At 36.5% G+C, this 13,569-nt stretch overlaps 1 protein-coding gene across 4 annotated transcripts in view; it reads left to right on the top strand.

The window, feature by feature from the left end:
• LOC110452756 (membrane progestin receptor gamma-A-like) overlaps positions 1 to 13,569 on the top strand; it is a 31,568-nt gene that overhangs the window by 13,998 nt on the left and 4,001 nt on the right. Inside the window, exon 1 of one of the 4 annotated variants that reach the window (XM_021501422.1) lies at positions 5,412 to 5,460. The exons of 2 other annotated variants lie outside the window; for them this stretch is intronic. The gene's annotated coding sequence lies outside the window, so the exon portion shown is untranslated. Of the gene's footprint in view, positions 1 to 5,411; positions 5,461 to 9,154; positions 9,226 to 13,569 lie in introns of those variants that run through there. One more of the 4 variants, XM_021501420.1, reaches the window with a different exon arrangement.

Below are 13,569 nucleotides of genomic sequence, written 5' to 3'. Positions count from 1 at the left end.
GAAAAGTACTTACAGAAGTTGCAGGGAAAATAATATATGTGCAGTTATATTTATTACAAGAAAAAATATATACAGCAAACACACTTTAGTTGAGAATTTTCATCAAACAACATGATTATACACAGGTTATTAGTCACAATTGGAAAGTTGACAAAACTTCTTTTCTACTTGAATATAAACGTTTCAGATTTCGAGATAAATGGTTGGTATATTAGCTTGGATTACAAAAGTGTAGCTAGCTCTGTGTGATCGTATCTTAACTTATAAATAAAAACCTGCTCAAATTCAAACTCTAACTATATACACTGTATATGCATGTACGTGTGTATAAATTACGTTCATCTGACAGTAAAAAAGTCAGAATTTTCCTTTTAAGTAAAATATAATGGTAACTGTTGTTTGTAAATTGGTTAATTAAAAGCTAACAATTACTTTTATGGAAGTCATTACCTAATACTTTATAAGGGATCAGGGCCTGGTGTCTCGGAGCGTGGTAAGCTTAATGAGGTTATAATTTAAAAAAAACAAAAACACTGACCGCATCTTTGACCACTGATACTGTGTGTGTGCGAACATTTCTATAATGTATAATTAACGCGCTCCACAGGATATGTAGATCATCTACTGCTATTCATTGCCGCAATGTACATGAAAAAAAATAAATTCAATCCCTGTATACAGAAGATGTGCATAGCAGGATTTCCAAGTTGTTTTCTGTTTACTTACATGCTGTTTTTCTCAGTATAAATTAAAGCTATGACAGTGCAAGTTAAAAAGCTTTCAATCAAAATTAAAAAATATGTATAGTTTTTTTTTTCGGTTCCCGAGTGACTTTCTCGTCTAGCTATCGAGTATGATAGCCACTGGGGGTCATCTCAAAACCGAAAAAGAAAACAAAAAGTCTTCTTTTTTTTAATCTCATTTGAAAGCTTTTTAACTTGCACTGTAAGCTTTAAGATATCCTGAAAGTAACCATTGTATATGTGTATGATAGAATTATGGTTACCAGATTGACAATGTGTTTGTTGTGGTTACAAAACAGGTACCTAACAGGTTCTGTATGTGTGTTTTAACAAACAGATACCTAACAGGTTCTGTATGTGTGATTTAACAAACAGGTACCTAACAGGTTCTGTATGTGCGTTTTAATAAACAGGTACCTAACAGGTTCTGTATGTGCGTTTTAATAAACAGGTACCTAACAGGTTCTGTATGTGTGTTTTAAGAAACAGGTACCTAACAGGTTCTGTATGTGTGATTTAACAAACAGGTACCTAACAGGTTCTGTATGTGTGTTTTAATAAACAGGTACCGAACAGGTTCTGTATGTGTGTTTTAACAAACATTGACCTAACAGGTTCTGTATGTGTGTTTTAAGAAACAGGTACCTAACAGGTTCTGTATGTGTGTTTTAAGAAACAGGTACCTAACAGGTTCTGTATGTGCGTTTTAATAAACAGGTACCTAACAGGTTCTGTATGTGAGTATTAATAAACAGGTACCTAACAGGTTCTGTATTTGTGTTTTAATAAACATGTACCTAACAGGTTCTGTATGTGTGTTTTAAGAAACAGGTACCTAACAGGTTCTGTATGTGCGTTTTAATAAACAGGTACCTAACAGGTTCTGTATGTGAGTATTAATAAACAGGTACCTAACAGGTTCTGTATTTGTGTTTTAATAAACATGTACCTAACAGGTTCTGTATGTGTGTTTTAAGAAACAGGTACCTAACAGGTTCTGTATGTGAGTTTTAATAAACAGGTACCAACAGGTTCTGTATGTGTGTTTTAATAAACAGGTACCGAACAGGTTCTGTATGTGTGTTTTAATAAACAGATACCTAACAGGTTCTGTATGTGTGATTTAACAAACAGGTACCTAACAGGTTCTGTATGTGTGATTTAACAAACAGGTACCTAACAGGTTCTGTATGTGCGTTTTAATAAACAGGTACCTAACAGGTTCTGTATGTGAGTATTAATAAACAGGTACCTAACAGGTTCTGTATTTGTGTTTTAATAAACATGTACCTAACAGGTTCTGTATGTGTGTTTTAAGAAACAGGTACCTAACAGGTTCTGTATGTGAGTTTTAATAAACAGGTACCTAACAGGTTCTGTATGTGTGATTTAACAAACAGGTACCTAACAGGTTCTGTATGTGTGTTTTAACAAACATTGACCTAACAGGTTCTGTATGTGTGTTTTAACAAACAGGTACCTAACATGTTCTGTATGTGAGTTTTAATAAACAGGTACCTAACAGGGTCTGTATGTGTGTTTTAACAAACAGATACCTAACAGGGTCTGTATGTGTGTTTTAACAAAAGGGTACCTAACAGGTTCTGTATGTGTGTGTTGACAAACAGGTACCGCACAGGTTCTGAATGTGTGTTTTAACAAACAGGTACCTAACAGGTTCTGTATGCGTGTTTTAACAAACAGATACCTAACAGGTTCTGTATGTGTGTTTTAACAAACAGGTACCGCACAGGTTCTGTATGTGTGTTTTAACATTCTAATACACACAGATTGTCTCCAAGTCAATTTGTAACTAAAGGAAATTTAATTGCAAATGAAATTGGAGGCATTGTATGGGCATGTAACTTTCTTCTTGGCAGTGAAATTGAATTCATGTTATTATAGAACACTCTTAAGGTAGTGCTGAAAAGGAATTTTTAAATGACTGAAAAAAATTAAATTTTAATTTCAAGTGCCAACATTTTTAATGTGAAATCTTGAAATAACAAATACAGCTTTTTGAATATTTTAAAAAAAAAACCAACAACAATAGCTTATTATATTAAAAACAAAAGCAGTTATTTTGACTACGAGTAATTCTGGCACTTTTTGAAAGGTTTCCCAGTCTTACCTGCTGTTGGACTATTTGACCTAGGGTCAGAACAGTTTCCCAGTCTTACCTGCTGTTGGACTATTTGACCTAGGGTCAGAATGGTTTCCCAGTCTTACCTGCTGTTGGACTATTTGACCTAGGGTCAGAACGGTTTCCCAGTCTTACCTGCTGTTGGACTATTTGACCTAGGGTCAGAACGGTTTCCCAGTCTTACCTGCTGTTGGACTATTTGACCTAGGGTCAGAACGGTTTCCCAGTCTTACCTGCTGTTGGACTATTTGACCTAGGGTCAGAACGGTTTCCCAGTCTTACCTGCTGTTGGACTATTTGACCTAGGGTCAGAACGGTTTCCCAGTCTTACCTGCTGTTGGACTATTTGACCTAGGGTCAGAACGGTTTCCCAGTCTTACCTGCTGTTGGACTATTTGACCTAGGGTCAGAACGGTTTCCCAGTCTTACCTGCTGTTGGACTATTTGACCTAGGGTCAGAACGGTTTCCCAGTCTTACCTGCTGTTGGACTATTTGACCTAGGGTCAGAACGGTTTCCCAGTCTTACCTGCTGTTGGACTATTTGACCTAGGGTCAGAACGGTTTCCCAGTCTTACCTGCTGTTGGACTATTTGACCTAGGGTCAGAACGGTTTCCCAGTCTTACCTGCTGTTGGACTATTTGACCTAGGGTCAGAACGGTTTCCCAGTCTTACCTGCTGTTGGACTATTTGACCTAGGGTCAGAACGGTTTCCCAGTCTTACCTGCTGTTGGACTATTTGACCTAGGGTCAGAACGGTTTCCCAGTCTTACCTGCTGTTGGACTATTTGACCTAGGGTCAGAACGGTTTCCCAGTCTTACCTGCTGTTGGACTATTTGACCTAGGGTCAGAACGGTTTCCCAGTCTTACCTGCTGTTGGACTATTTGACCTAGGGTCAGAACGGTTTCCCAGTCTTACCTGCTGTTGGACTATTTGACCTAGGGTCAGAACGGTTTCCCAGTCTTACCTGCTGTTGGACTATTTGACCTAGGGTCAGAACGGTTTCCCAGTCTTACCTGCTGTTGGACTATTTGACCTAGGGTCAGAACGGTTTCCCAGTCTTACCTGCTGTTGGACTATTTGACCTAGGGTCAGAACGGTTTCCCAGTCTTACCTGCTGTTGGACTATTTGACCTAGGGTCAGAACGGTTTCCCAGTCTTACCTGCTGTTGGACTATTTGACCTAGGGTCAGAACGGTTTCCCAGTCTTACCTGCTGTTGGACTATTTGATCTAGGGTCAGAACGGTTTCCCAGTCTTACCTGCTGTTGGACTATTTGACCTAGGGTCAGAACGGTTTCCCAGTCTTACCTGCTGTTGGACTATTTGACCTAGGGTCAGAACGGTTTCCCAGTCTTACCTGCTGTTGGACTATTTGACCTAGGGTCAGAACGGTTTCCCAGTCTTACCTGCTGTTGGACTATTTGACCTAGGGTCAGAACGGTTTCCCAGTCTTACCTGCTGTTGGACTATTTGACCTAGGGTCAGAACGGTTTCCCAGTCTTACCTGCTGTTGGACTATTTGACCTAGGGTCAGAACGGTTTCCCAGTCTTACCTGCTGTTGGACTATTTGACCTAGGGTCAGAACGGTTTCCCAGTCTTACCTGCTGTTGGACTATTTGACCTAGGGTCAGAACGGTTTCCCAGTCTTACCTGCTGTTGGACTATTTGACCTAGGGTCAGAACGGTTTCCCAGTCTTACCTGCTGTGGGGCTCGTTACTGTATACTGGGAAATGTTTGCCCTGTCAAATATTCACCCTTTTCTGATAAAATACATGTTGGCCTAGTATTAATTTTACCCTTCACATGTAATGACTTAAAATTATATGTTATGTACTAATATTCACTGTCATGATAAATTCTGCCTCTATTGGGAGGACTAAAAAGGCGAAAGATAAACTGCAATGAAAATAAGACCTGAATCTAGAACAAGTTAAAAAGAAATTGGAAGCAAATCTAAAAGATTATCTGTAAATATTTTCATTTGAAGTTAGGAAAACGGAAATAATCAACTAAAACTTTATTGAGTATTTAAATAGAAACCACTTGATATTAGTATAAAGGTTGAATCGATCAAAGGCCTAGATCAGATTGATTATATTCTGTGAAGCGTTCAAGCAGTACAATGTTATCCCCGCCAGCGACGTCTTTATATATAGTACATTATTTAATAACACCTCTGTTTGTTTACATGCTGCCTAGACTACGAAAAAAAGCCTTATTTTTGTCCCTACTTAAGAGTGGTATTGCTAGGAGGCCAGGTTTACCTATCGTAGCACGAGGGTTTTGTCACGAGGTCATGTGAGGTCAATCTGTTTCATCTATAATTAATACCTGTATAGTTTGGATTGTCTGTATATGTAATTTATCACAGCGTCGAGTTCAGACCTTATATCATCTTTCAATCTTTTTGAAATTAATTCACATAGGGGTATTGGCTAAGACCAGGAATGTGACGAAGTTAGGTAATTATGTTATGAATGGTATATATATGAATGCACAGGGTAGTTTTTGGCATAGGCATATCAAGAAGAAAGAGGCAGAAGGGAACAATGGCCAAACCACTGCCCTGGTATAGTGTTTTATCAATTGTATGGTATAGTGTTTAATCACTGTATAGTATACAGTTAAAATATGGGGTTGAGGAATATAGCAAGTTTCTGGCGTCCCGAGACCAGGTCTATTTCCCGAGGCTGAGGGAAATGGGCATGGTCAAGGGACACCAGAAACTTGCTATATATGCCTCAACCCCATACTTTAACCACTTATTATACTGATACACACTGGAAAGATAGTTTTAACTAGAAAATATTTGTAAACCATAAGCTGTATAGCTTCACATTTGATGGCAATGGAGACAAATGCTTCCGAGTTTGGAAGCAAGATCCGCCCAATTTGCGCGTCGCTTCCGAGTTCGGTAACAAGCTCCGCCCACCTCTCGACTGATTGGTTCGGCGGGAAACACCCGAGTGTAGGTGTGTTTTAGTTCCCAGACTAACACACAGGACAAAAACACACTAAGGCAAAAGTGGGGATATATTCGATTTAACCAATTACTTTTATAAAGAGTAAATAAAGTAGAGGTATAATAATGTTTTATCACTGGTACGGTATAGTGTTGTGTCACTGGTATGGTATAGTGTTTTATTACTGGTATGGTATAGTGTTGTATCACTGGTACGGTATAGTGTTGTATCACTGGTACGGTATAGTGTTTTATCACTGGTACGGTATAGTGTTGTATCACTGGTATGGTATAGTGTTGTATCACTGGTATGGTATAGTGTTTTATTACTGGTATGGTATAGTGTTGTATTACTGGTACGGTATAGTGTTGTATCACTGGTATGGTATAGTGTTGTATCACTGGTACGGTATAGTGTTTTATTACTGGTACGGTGTAGTGTTGTATCACTGGTATGGTATAGTGTTGTATCACTGGTACGGTAAAGTGTTGTATCACTGGTACGGTATAGTGTTGTATCACTGGTACGGTATAGTGTTGTATCACTGGTACGGTATAGTGTTGTATCACTGGTACGGTATAGTGTTGTATCACTGGTACGGTATAGTGTTGTATCACTGGTACGGTATAGTGTTGTATCACTGGTACGGTATAGTGTTGTATCACTGGTACGGTATAGTGTTGTATCACTGGTACGGTATAGTGTTGTATCACTGGTACGGTATAGTGTTGTATCACTGGTACGGTATAGTGTTGTATCACTGGTACGGTATAGTGTTGTATCACTGGTACGGTATAGTGTTGTATCACTGGTACGGTATAGTGTTGTATCACTGGTACGGTATAGTGTTGTATCACTGGTACGGTATAGTGTTGTATCACTGGTACGGTATAGTGTTGTATCACTGGTACGGTATAGTGTTGTATCACTGGTACGGTATAGTGTTGTATCACTGGTACGGTATAGTGTTGTATCACTGGTACGGTATAGTGTTGTATCACTGGTACGGTATAGTGTTGTATCACTGGTACGGTATAGTGTTGTATCACTGGTACGGTATAGTGTTGTATCACTGGTACGGTATAGTGTTGTATCACTGGTACGGTATAGTGTTGTATCACTGGTACGGTATAGTGTTGTATCACTGGTACGGTATAGTGTTGTATCACTGGTACGGTATAGTGTTGTATCACTGGTACGGTATAGTGTTGTATCACTGGTACGGTATAGTGTTGTATCACTGGTACGGTATAGTGTTGTATCACTGGTACGGTATAGTGTTGTATCACTGGTACGGTATAGTGTTGTATCACTGGTACGGTATAGTGTTGTATCACTGGTACGGTATAGTGTTGTATCACTGGTACGGTATAGTGTTGTATCACTGGTACGGTATAGTGTTGTATCACTGGTACGGTATAGTGTTGTATCACTGGTACGGTATAGTGTTGTATCACTGGTACGGTATAGTGTTGTATCACTGGTACGGTATAGTGTTGTATCACTGGTACGGTATAGTGTTGTATCACTGGTACGGTATAGTGTTGTATCACTGGTACGGTATAGTGTTGTATCACTGGTACGGTATAGTGTTGTATCACTGGTACGGTATAGTGTTGTATCACTGGTACGGTATAGTGTTGTATCACTGGTATGGTATAGTGTTGTATCACTGGTATGGTATAGTGTTTTATCATTGAAAGTACTTGGTTTCTGGTTTATGTAATTGAGTTTTAGAAATAAATGTTTATTTTCATGATTTTGAATAATTCAAAACTCTTTGGGTGACGTAGATTTAAGTTCTTTAGAAATAAGTATATATTTTCGTGTTGTGGAATAATTTCAAAAAAATGTTTGGTGCAATAGATTTAAGTTTGGTAATTTGTGCTTGTGCGATTCATGATTTTAAGTCTTTTATAAGGTAGTTCTAAAAAGATTGATTCTTTACAATTAACAACATGAAAAGATCATACAGGGCCTTAGTTAACTAAATAAAATCTCCTAAAGCTCAAACAGAGCTGTTTGTGTACAGTTGATTAAAGTATGTGGAGACTCTCAAATAAGTAAGTTTTGAACAATAGTAAAAGTGGTGTATTCCGGGGATAATTTAAACACTCCAGTTGAGTGGATAAATTATTTCTGTGGTCTGAATAACAGCTAATTCTGTGACACCGAAGGAAGCAATAGGCATGGATAAGCTTTTACTACAAACCTGCAATTGTAATTTATATATATGTATATTATATAATAATTTAGTTTTAAAGAAAAGTGCATTTAATGAGTTTGTTATGTACAGCTTAGATGTGAATGTGTAGATTTTAGTGTACCCGGTACATCCTGTTATATGTATATATTTCATTGTAAGCTGACAATACTCGTAGATTTCTTTATAAACTAACAGTAATTGTTATGATTATATTTCGTTGTTAACCGACAATACTTGTAGATTTCTTTATCAAACTGACAATACTTGTAGATTTCTTTATTAAACTGACAATACTTGTTGATTTCTTTATCAAACTGACAATACTTGTGAAATATACATTTCATTGCAAACCGACAATACTTGTAGATTTCTTTATCAAACTGACCATACTTGTGAAATATACATTTTTATTGTAAACCGATGTTAAATTCACATTTCATTGTAAACGGACAGTTTTTGCTAAATGTAGATTTCGTTATAAAATAACCACTACTTGTTATGCATGTGATAAAAGGCCAAAATTTCCACATGGTATATGAAACTTCGAAGACTCTACGTGGAACAAAACTTGAGATGAGTTTTGTGAAATGGTGCTAGCTGATCATAGGCTGTTGGGATTTTATGAGAAACCTTTTAACCTAAGTGCCAATTAGTGCCAATTTGTCTAGAAATCCACAGGTAAAAATACTGGTTTAGGTATATAGTTCTGTCATATTTAAAACTTTGATAAAATTGTAGACAGGTGAGTTCCAAGTTTGACTAACACGAATATCTAATATCTAATTAACAACTCCCTAAAGGACATCTCCTACAGTTCTCAATGCAAATGTGATAAATTTAAACAACTGGCCACAGGTTTAAATAGAAAATAAATTCAGCTAGTCACTTAATAACATCTGTAAAATACAATGCACATCAGCTATATGTCAAAGTGATTAAACATTTTAGTCATATTTTTGGATCTTTAAAAAAACATCCAGCCCAATTAAGTAATGTAAATAAAAATAGAAAACATGTCATATTATGTGTATGCTAAATATGGCTCCCCTAAATATACACACAGTGTGTTATCCGTTCCCTAACTACCTGTACATACTCCAGGTTGATTTATGTAGTTGCCTTATTTGAAGGTTTTCGCTGGCCTGGTCCTGAAGTCTCCCACGCTGTGAGTATATATGGTGTCCTCTGTGCTAAGATATCAGGATGTCATCAGCATGTTTTATCATTGCAATTTTTGTTTAAAATTGTCATGCTACATTTGGTTTCAAAATGTACACCCTTTTTACTTTAAATTAATGACATACAAACTCTGGGAAGGTTTTCTGATAAACCGACAATGTATTACGTTAGCACTAGACTGTATGGAACTCAGCATAATTGCCTTATCCCAGGGGTGTCCAGTTTAGGTGGAATATATATACAATGTTCATTTTGTTCTGTTGAAAATCACTTGCAATGTCAGGCATGCATGCACAATGAATTGATTGTCAACAAAATGAATTCAGAATGCGTCTATTTTATCTTTTGGTATTCTGTTGGAGAAAACTGAATGAAAATAATGTTAAAATACTATCTTATCAACCAAATATGTCGTGATTTGGTAAGAACTATCGAGACCAGGGCTCGTATTCATGAGACCGTTCTCATGCTCATGCATGGATTTCTTGTAACTCACTTAAATCATGACAACGATCAAAAAGTCAAATTTAAATATTGAAAACAGTACGTATACGGCTTCAAGTTTTTTCTATTTTGTCCAAAACTTGTAACAAAATAAGATTTTTTAAATAATTTATAACTTGAACAAGAAATTAGACTTGAGCACAAAATCCATGCTTGAGCATGAGAACAGTTTTATGAATACGGGCCCAGGGTCTGTAGTCATGAAACTGTTCTCATGCTCAAGCATGGATTCTGTGTCTTAAACAAACTTTCCTGTAACTTGTTTAATCATGTATGAAACTATCAAACAGCCCAGTATTAATGCTGGACAAAGTATTCTGCGTTAAGTCTCACCAAAACTCTTCAAAATTATTGAAGTAATGTATAAAAAGATATTAATTTATCTCTGGAACAAGAAATTAGGCTTGAGCACAAACTTTGAGTTTAAGCATGAGAACGGTTTCATGAATATGTCCCCAGATTCTTCCTCAGGTAGAAACTCTGAAAAGTGAAACAACGAGATCATTGGGAAAAATGTTCACAGAACGACACTGACCTAATAAAAGGACCATGGCCACCATATAGTAGCTGGTTCAACGAAACATGACTCGATACTGGAACGACGTTTACTTTTTCACTGCAAAAAACTGCAGATATGTGATGAAAACTTTTTTCCAGCATGATAACATATAACTTTGATAAATCGTTCCTGAAATGAAACCCTACCTGCTCGGACTTTTGTGAAAAAAATATTAAAGATGAAATAAGCAAAATAATCAACTGCTAAAATACAGGATGGCCAGACCAGTAATTGAACCCAGGACCTCGAGTCATATGCCATGACACAGTCGCTATAACCGACTGAGCTATCTCTGGTCAGCAGAAGGTTCTGACCCGTCGTACTTCAGTCATGACTTGACTGTTGTGATTATTTTCTATGTCGGATTGGATTTTTCAAACTGTACTATTTCATTTTAGCAGTTGTGATTTCGTCAGAAAGCATTGACAATATTTATTCAATTTTGTACGATCAGATCAGAGGTTTACAGTATATCCAAAATGAAATTAAGAGAAGGTAGCTGTCTGTATGGAAAACTACAGTGGATATATCTATGTTTTACCAACAGTGGTACAATAATCCTCAAGTACTACCTGAGTACCAGATGGAGTTTTGATAATCAACTGAATTTAAACGAACTATAAATATAATCTATAAATATGCAACTATAATGACATCAACATCGAATGATAGTGACAGCAATATCAAATGTAATTTATGTCAACATCACGTCGATATCAGATGTAATTTACGTCAACATCACGTTGATATCAGATGTAATTTACGTCAACGTCATGTCGATATCAGATGTAATTTACGTCAACATCACGTCGATATAAGATGTAATTTACGTCAACATCACGTCAATATCAAATGTAATTTACGTCACCATCACGTCGATATCAGATGTAATTTACGTCAACACCACGTTGATATCAGATGTATTTTACGTCAACATCACGCCGATATCAGATGTAATTTACGTCAACATCACGTCAATATCAAATGTAATTTACGTCACCATCACGTCGATATCAGATGTAATTTACGTCAACACCACGTTGATATCAGATGTATTTTACGTCAACATCCCGTCGATATCAGATGTAATTTACGTCAACATCATGGCGATATCAGATGTAATTTACGTCAAGATCATGTCGATATCAGATGTAATTTACGTCAACATCACGGCGATATCAGATGTAATTTACGTCAACATCACGTAGATATCAGTTGTAATTTACGTCAATATCACGTCGATATCAGATGTAATTTACGTCAACATCGCGTTGATATCAGATGTATTTTACGTCAACATCACGTCGATATCAGATGTATTTTACGTCAACATCACGTCGATATCAGATGTAATTTACGTCAACATCATGTCGATATCAGATGTAATTTACGTCAACATCACGTCAATATCAGATGTAATTTACGTCAACATCATGTCGATATCAGATGGTAATGAAATAAGCATCTGATGAGAATGCCACCTCAAGCACATCACAAAAATATGTATACACATGTAGTGTACCACATGATTAAATCACGCTTTACAAAGTATTTTGAAGTGCCAAGTATTAAGTGGGCGTTACTTAGCTGCAATATTTTCCTGGCTGTAACACTTCCTGAGATTTGTCACTAGACTTATGTTTCATTCAGGAAATTACGAATTTAATTGGTTAAAAAAGGGGAAATTGTAAACGTGATATCATGGCATTGTTATACTGCATTGCAGACAAATAGATAAAGAGTAAAGAGGACGACATTGACAACTCAAAGACGGTTAAGAGGAAACATGTTTTTTTCAATATTTGAATACATTTGAAATAAATGTTGTACAATGTAATTATATTTAATTTGTTTACATTGCATATGAGATTTATGAATCTTGTCCAAAAAAAATCATTTTATATCTGCAGTACTTTTGTAAAAATGAAAATATCTGACAAATGAAATGGAAAGTCCTTAAGGACACATTACATACTATACAGTCTGAAGTTTTATTGATTGTAGGTAATTGAGGATCGATCATAATTTTTTCCCCCGCCAGGTGTATACATATGACCTAGATTTACCTGTGCCTTTTGCTTGGTGACAGCATTAGCAACATGTATACATATCAATCAAACATCGGTCACCAACTTCAATCGATGAATTCCTGACATATTTTACTGGATAACATTACTCACATGTGTTCTCTTAGTATGTACAGTAAACCCCCGATATAACGCCCCTCGTTTATATTATACAGTAAAACCTCGATATAACGCCCCTTGTTTATATTTACAGTTAAACCCCGATATAACGCCCGTGTATATTTACAGTAAAACCTCGATATAACGCCCCTCGTTTATATTTGCAGTAAAACCTCGATATAACGCCCCTCGTTTATATATATACAGTAAAACCTCGATATAACGCCCCTCGTGTATATATATACAGTAAAACCTCGATATAACGCCCTTCGTTTATATATACAGTAAAACCTCTATATAACGCCCCTCATTTATATATACAGTAAAACCTTGATATAACGCCCCTCGTTTCATTTGCCAAGTCGCATACCGCCATCACATTTCAAGGTCCATTTTTCTCCCTATCTTAAGAATTCCTTTATATATTTCCCTCAATTTATCAACAAACCCCTTTATAATGTAGTAATTTCCTGGAAAAATGATGGCAGTATAAGGTTTTCTATACTTTCTGTCCAAAACTGTGCATTACTTGACCTACTTTTGTCTTACTTTATTGTAACAAATATTTAAGTTTCAGGTCTTTAAGATGTAAAACTCTTCAGATATATTTTTTCAATAAACTGATAAGCCAGGCACTATACAAATTAAATAGAAGTGTCTCCCTTGGAGAATACTGGGATTTGTGAAAAATAATCAAAATATTGCATATTAATATAAACTCAATTTATTTTACATCAATTATGAACCAAGTTTTACAATTTATATTAATCAGTCTAGTTGTCCGGGATGTTTTTGCGTGTGCATCTTAATGTGAAACGAAACCAGAGTACCCGGAGAATCACACATGGTCGGTCAGGTGCGCTATCCACTGCGCCACCCGAACACCCGGAATCCAAATTAATTCGTGCAAAACAAGCTCTTCATATGTAAATTAAAGATATAAAATCTAGGTTTTCTTTTCACCTTCCTAGGACTAGCTATCAGCCCGTGACACGAATCTGCTCACACAAAATGTTCTTAAAACTCTTAAGAAAATCTTGTAAAATGCTTTTTATGAATAATAATATGTATATATATACAA

Source organism: Mizuhopecten yessoensis, unplaced genomic scaffold (genome assembly GCF_002113885.1).
Source record: "Mizuhopecten yessoensis strain PY_sf001 unplaced genomic scaffold, ASM211388v2 scaffold6863, whole genome shotgun sequence".
Taxonomy (NCBI): domain Eukaryota; kingdom Metazoa; phylum Mollusca; class Bivalvia; order Pectinida; family Pectinidae; genus Mizuhopecten; species Mizuhopecten yessoensis.
This window is presented reverse-complemented; position numbering and strand designations above follow the sequence as displayed.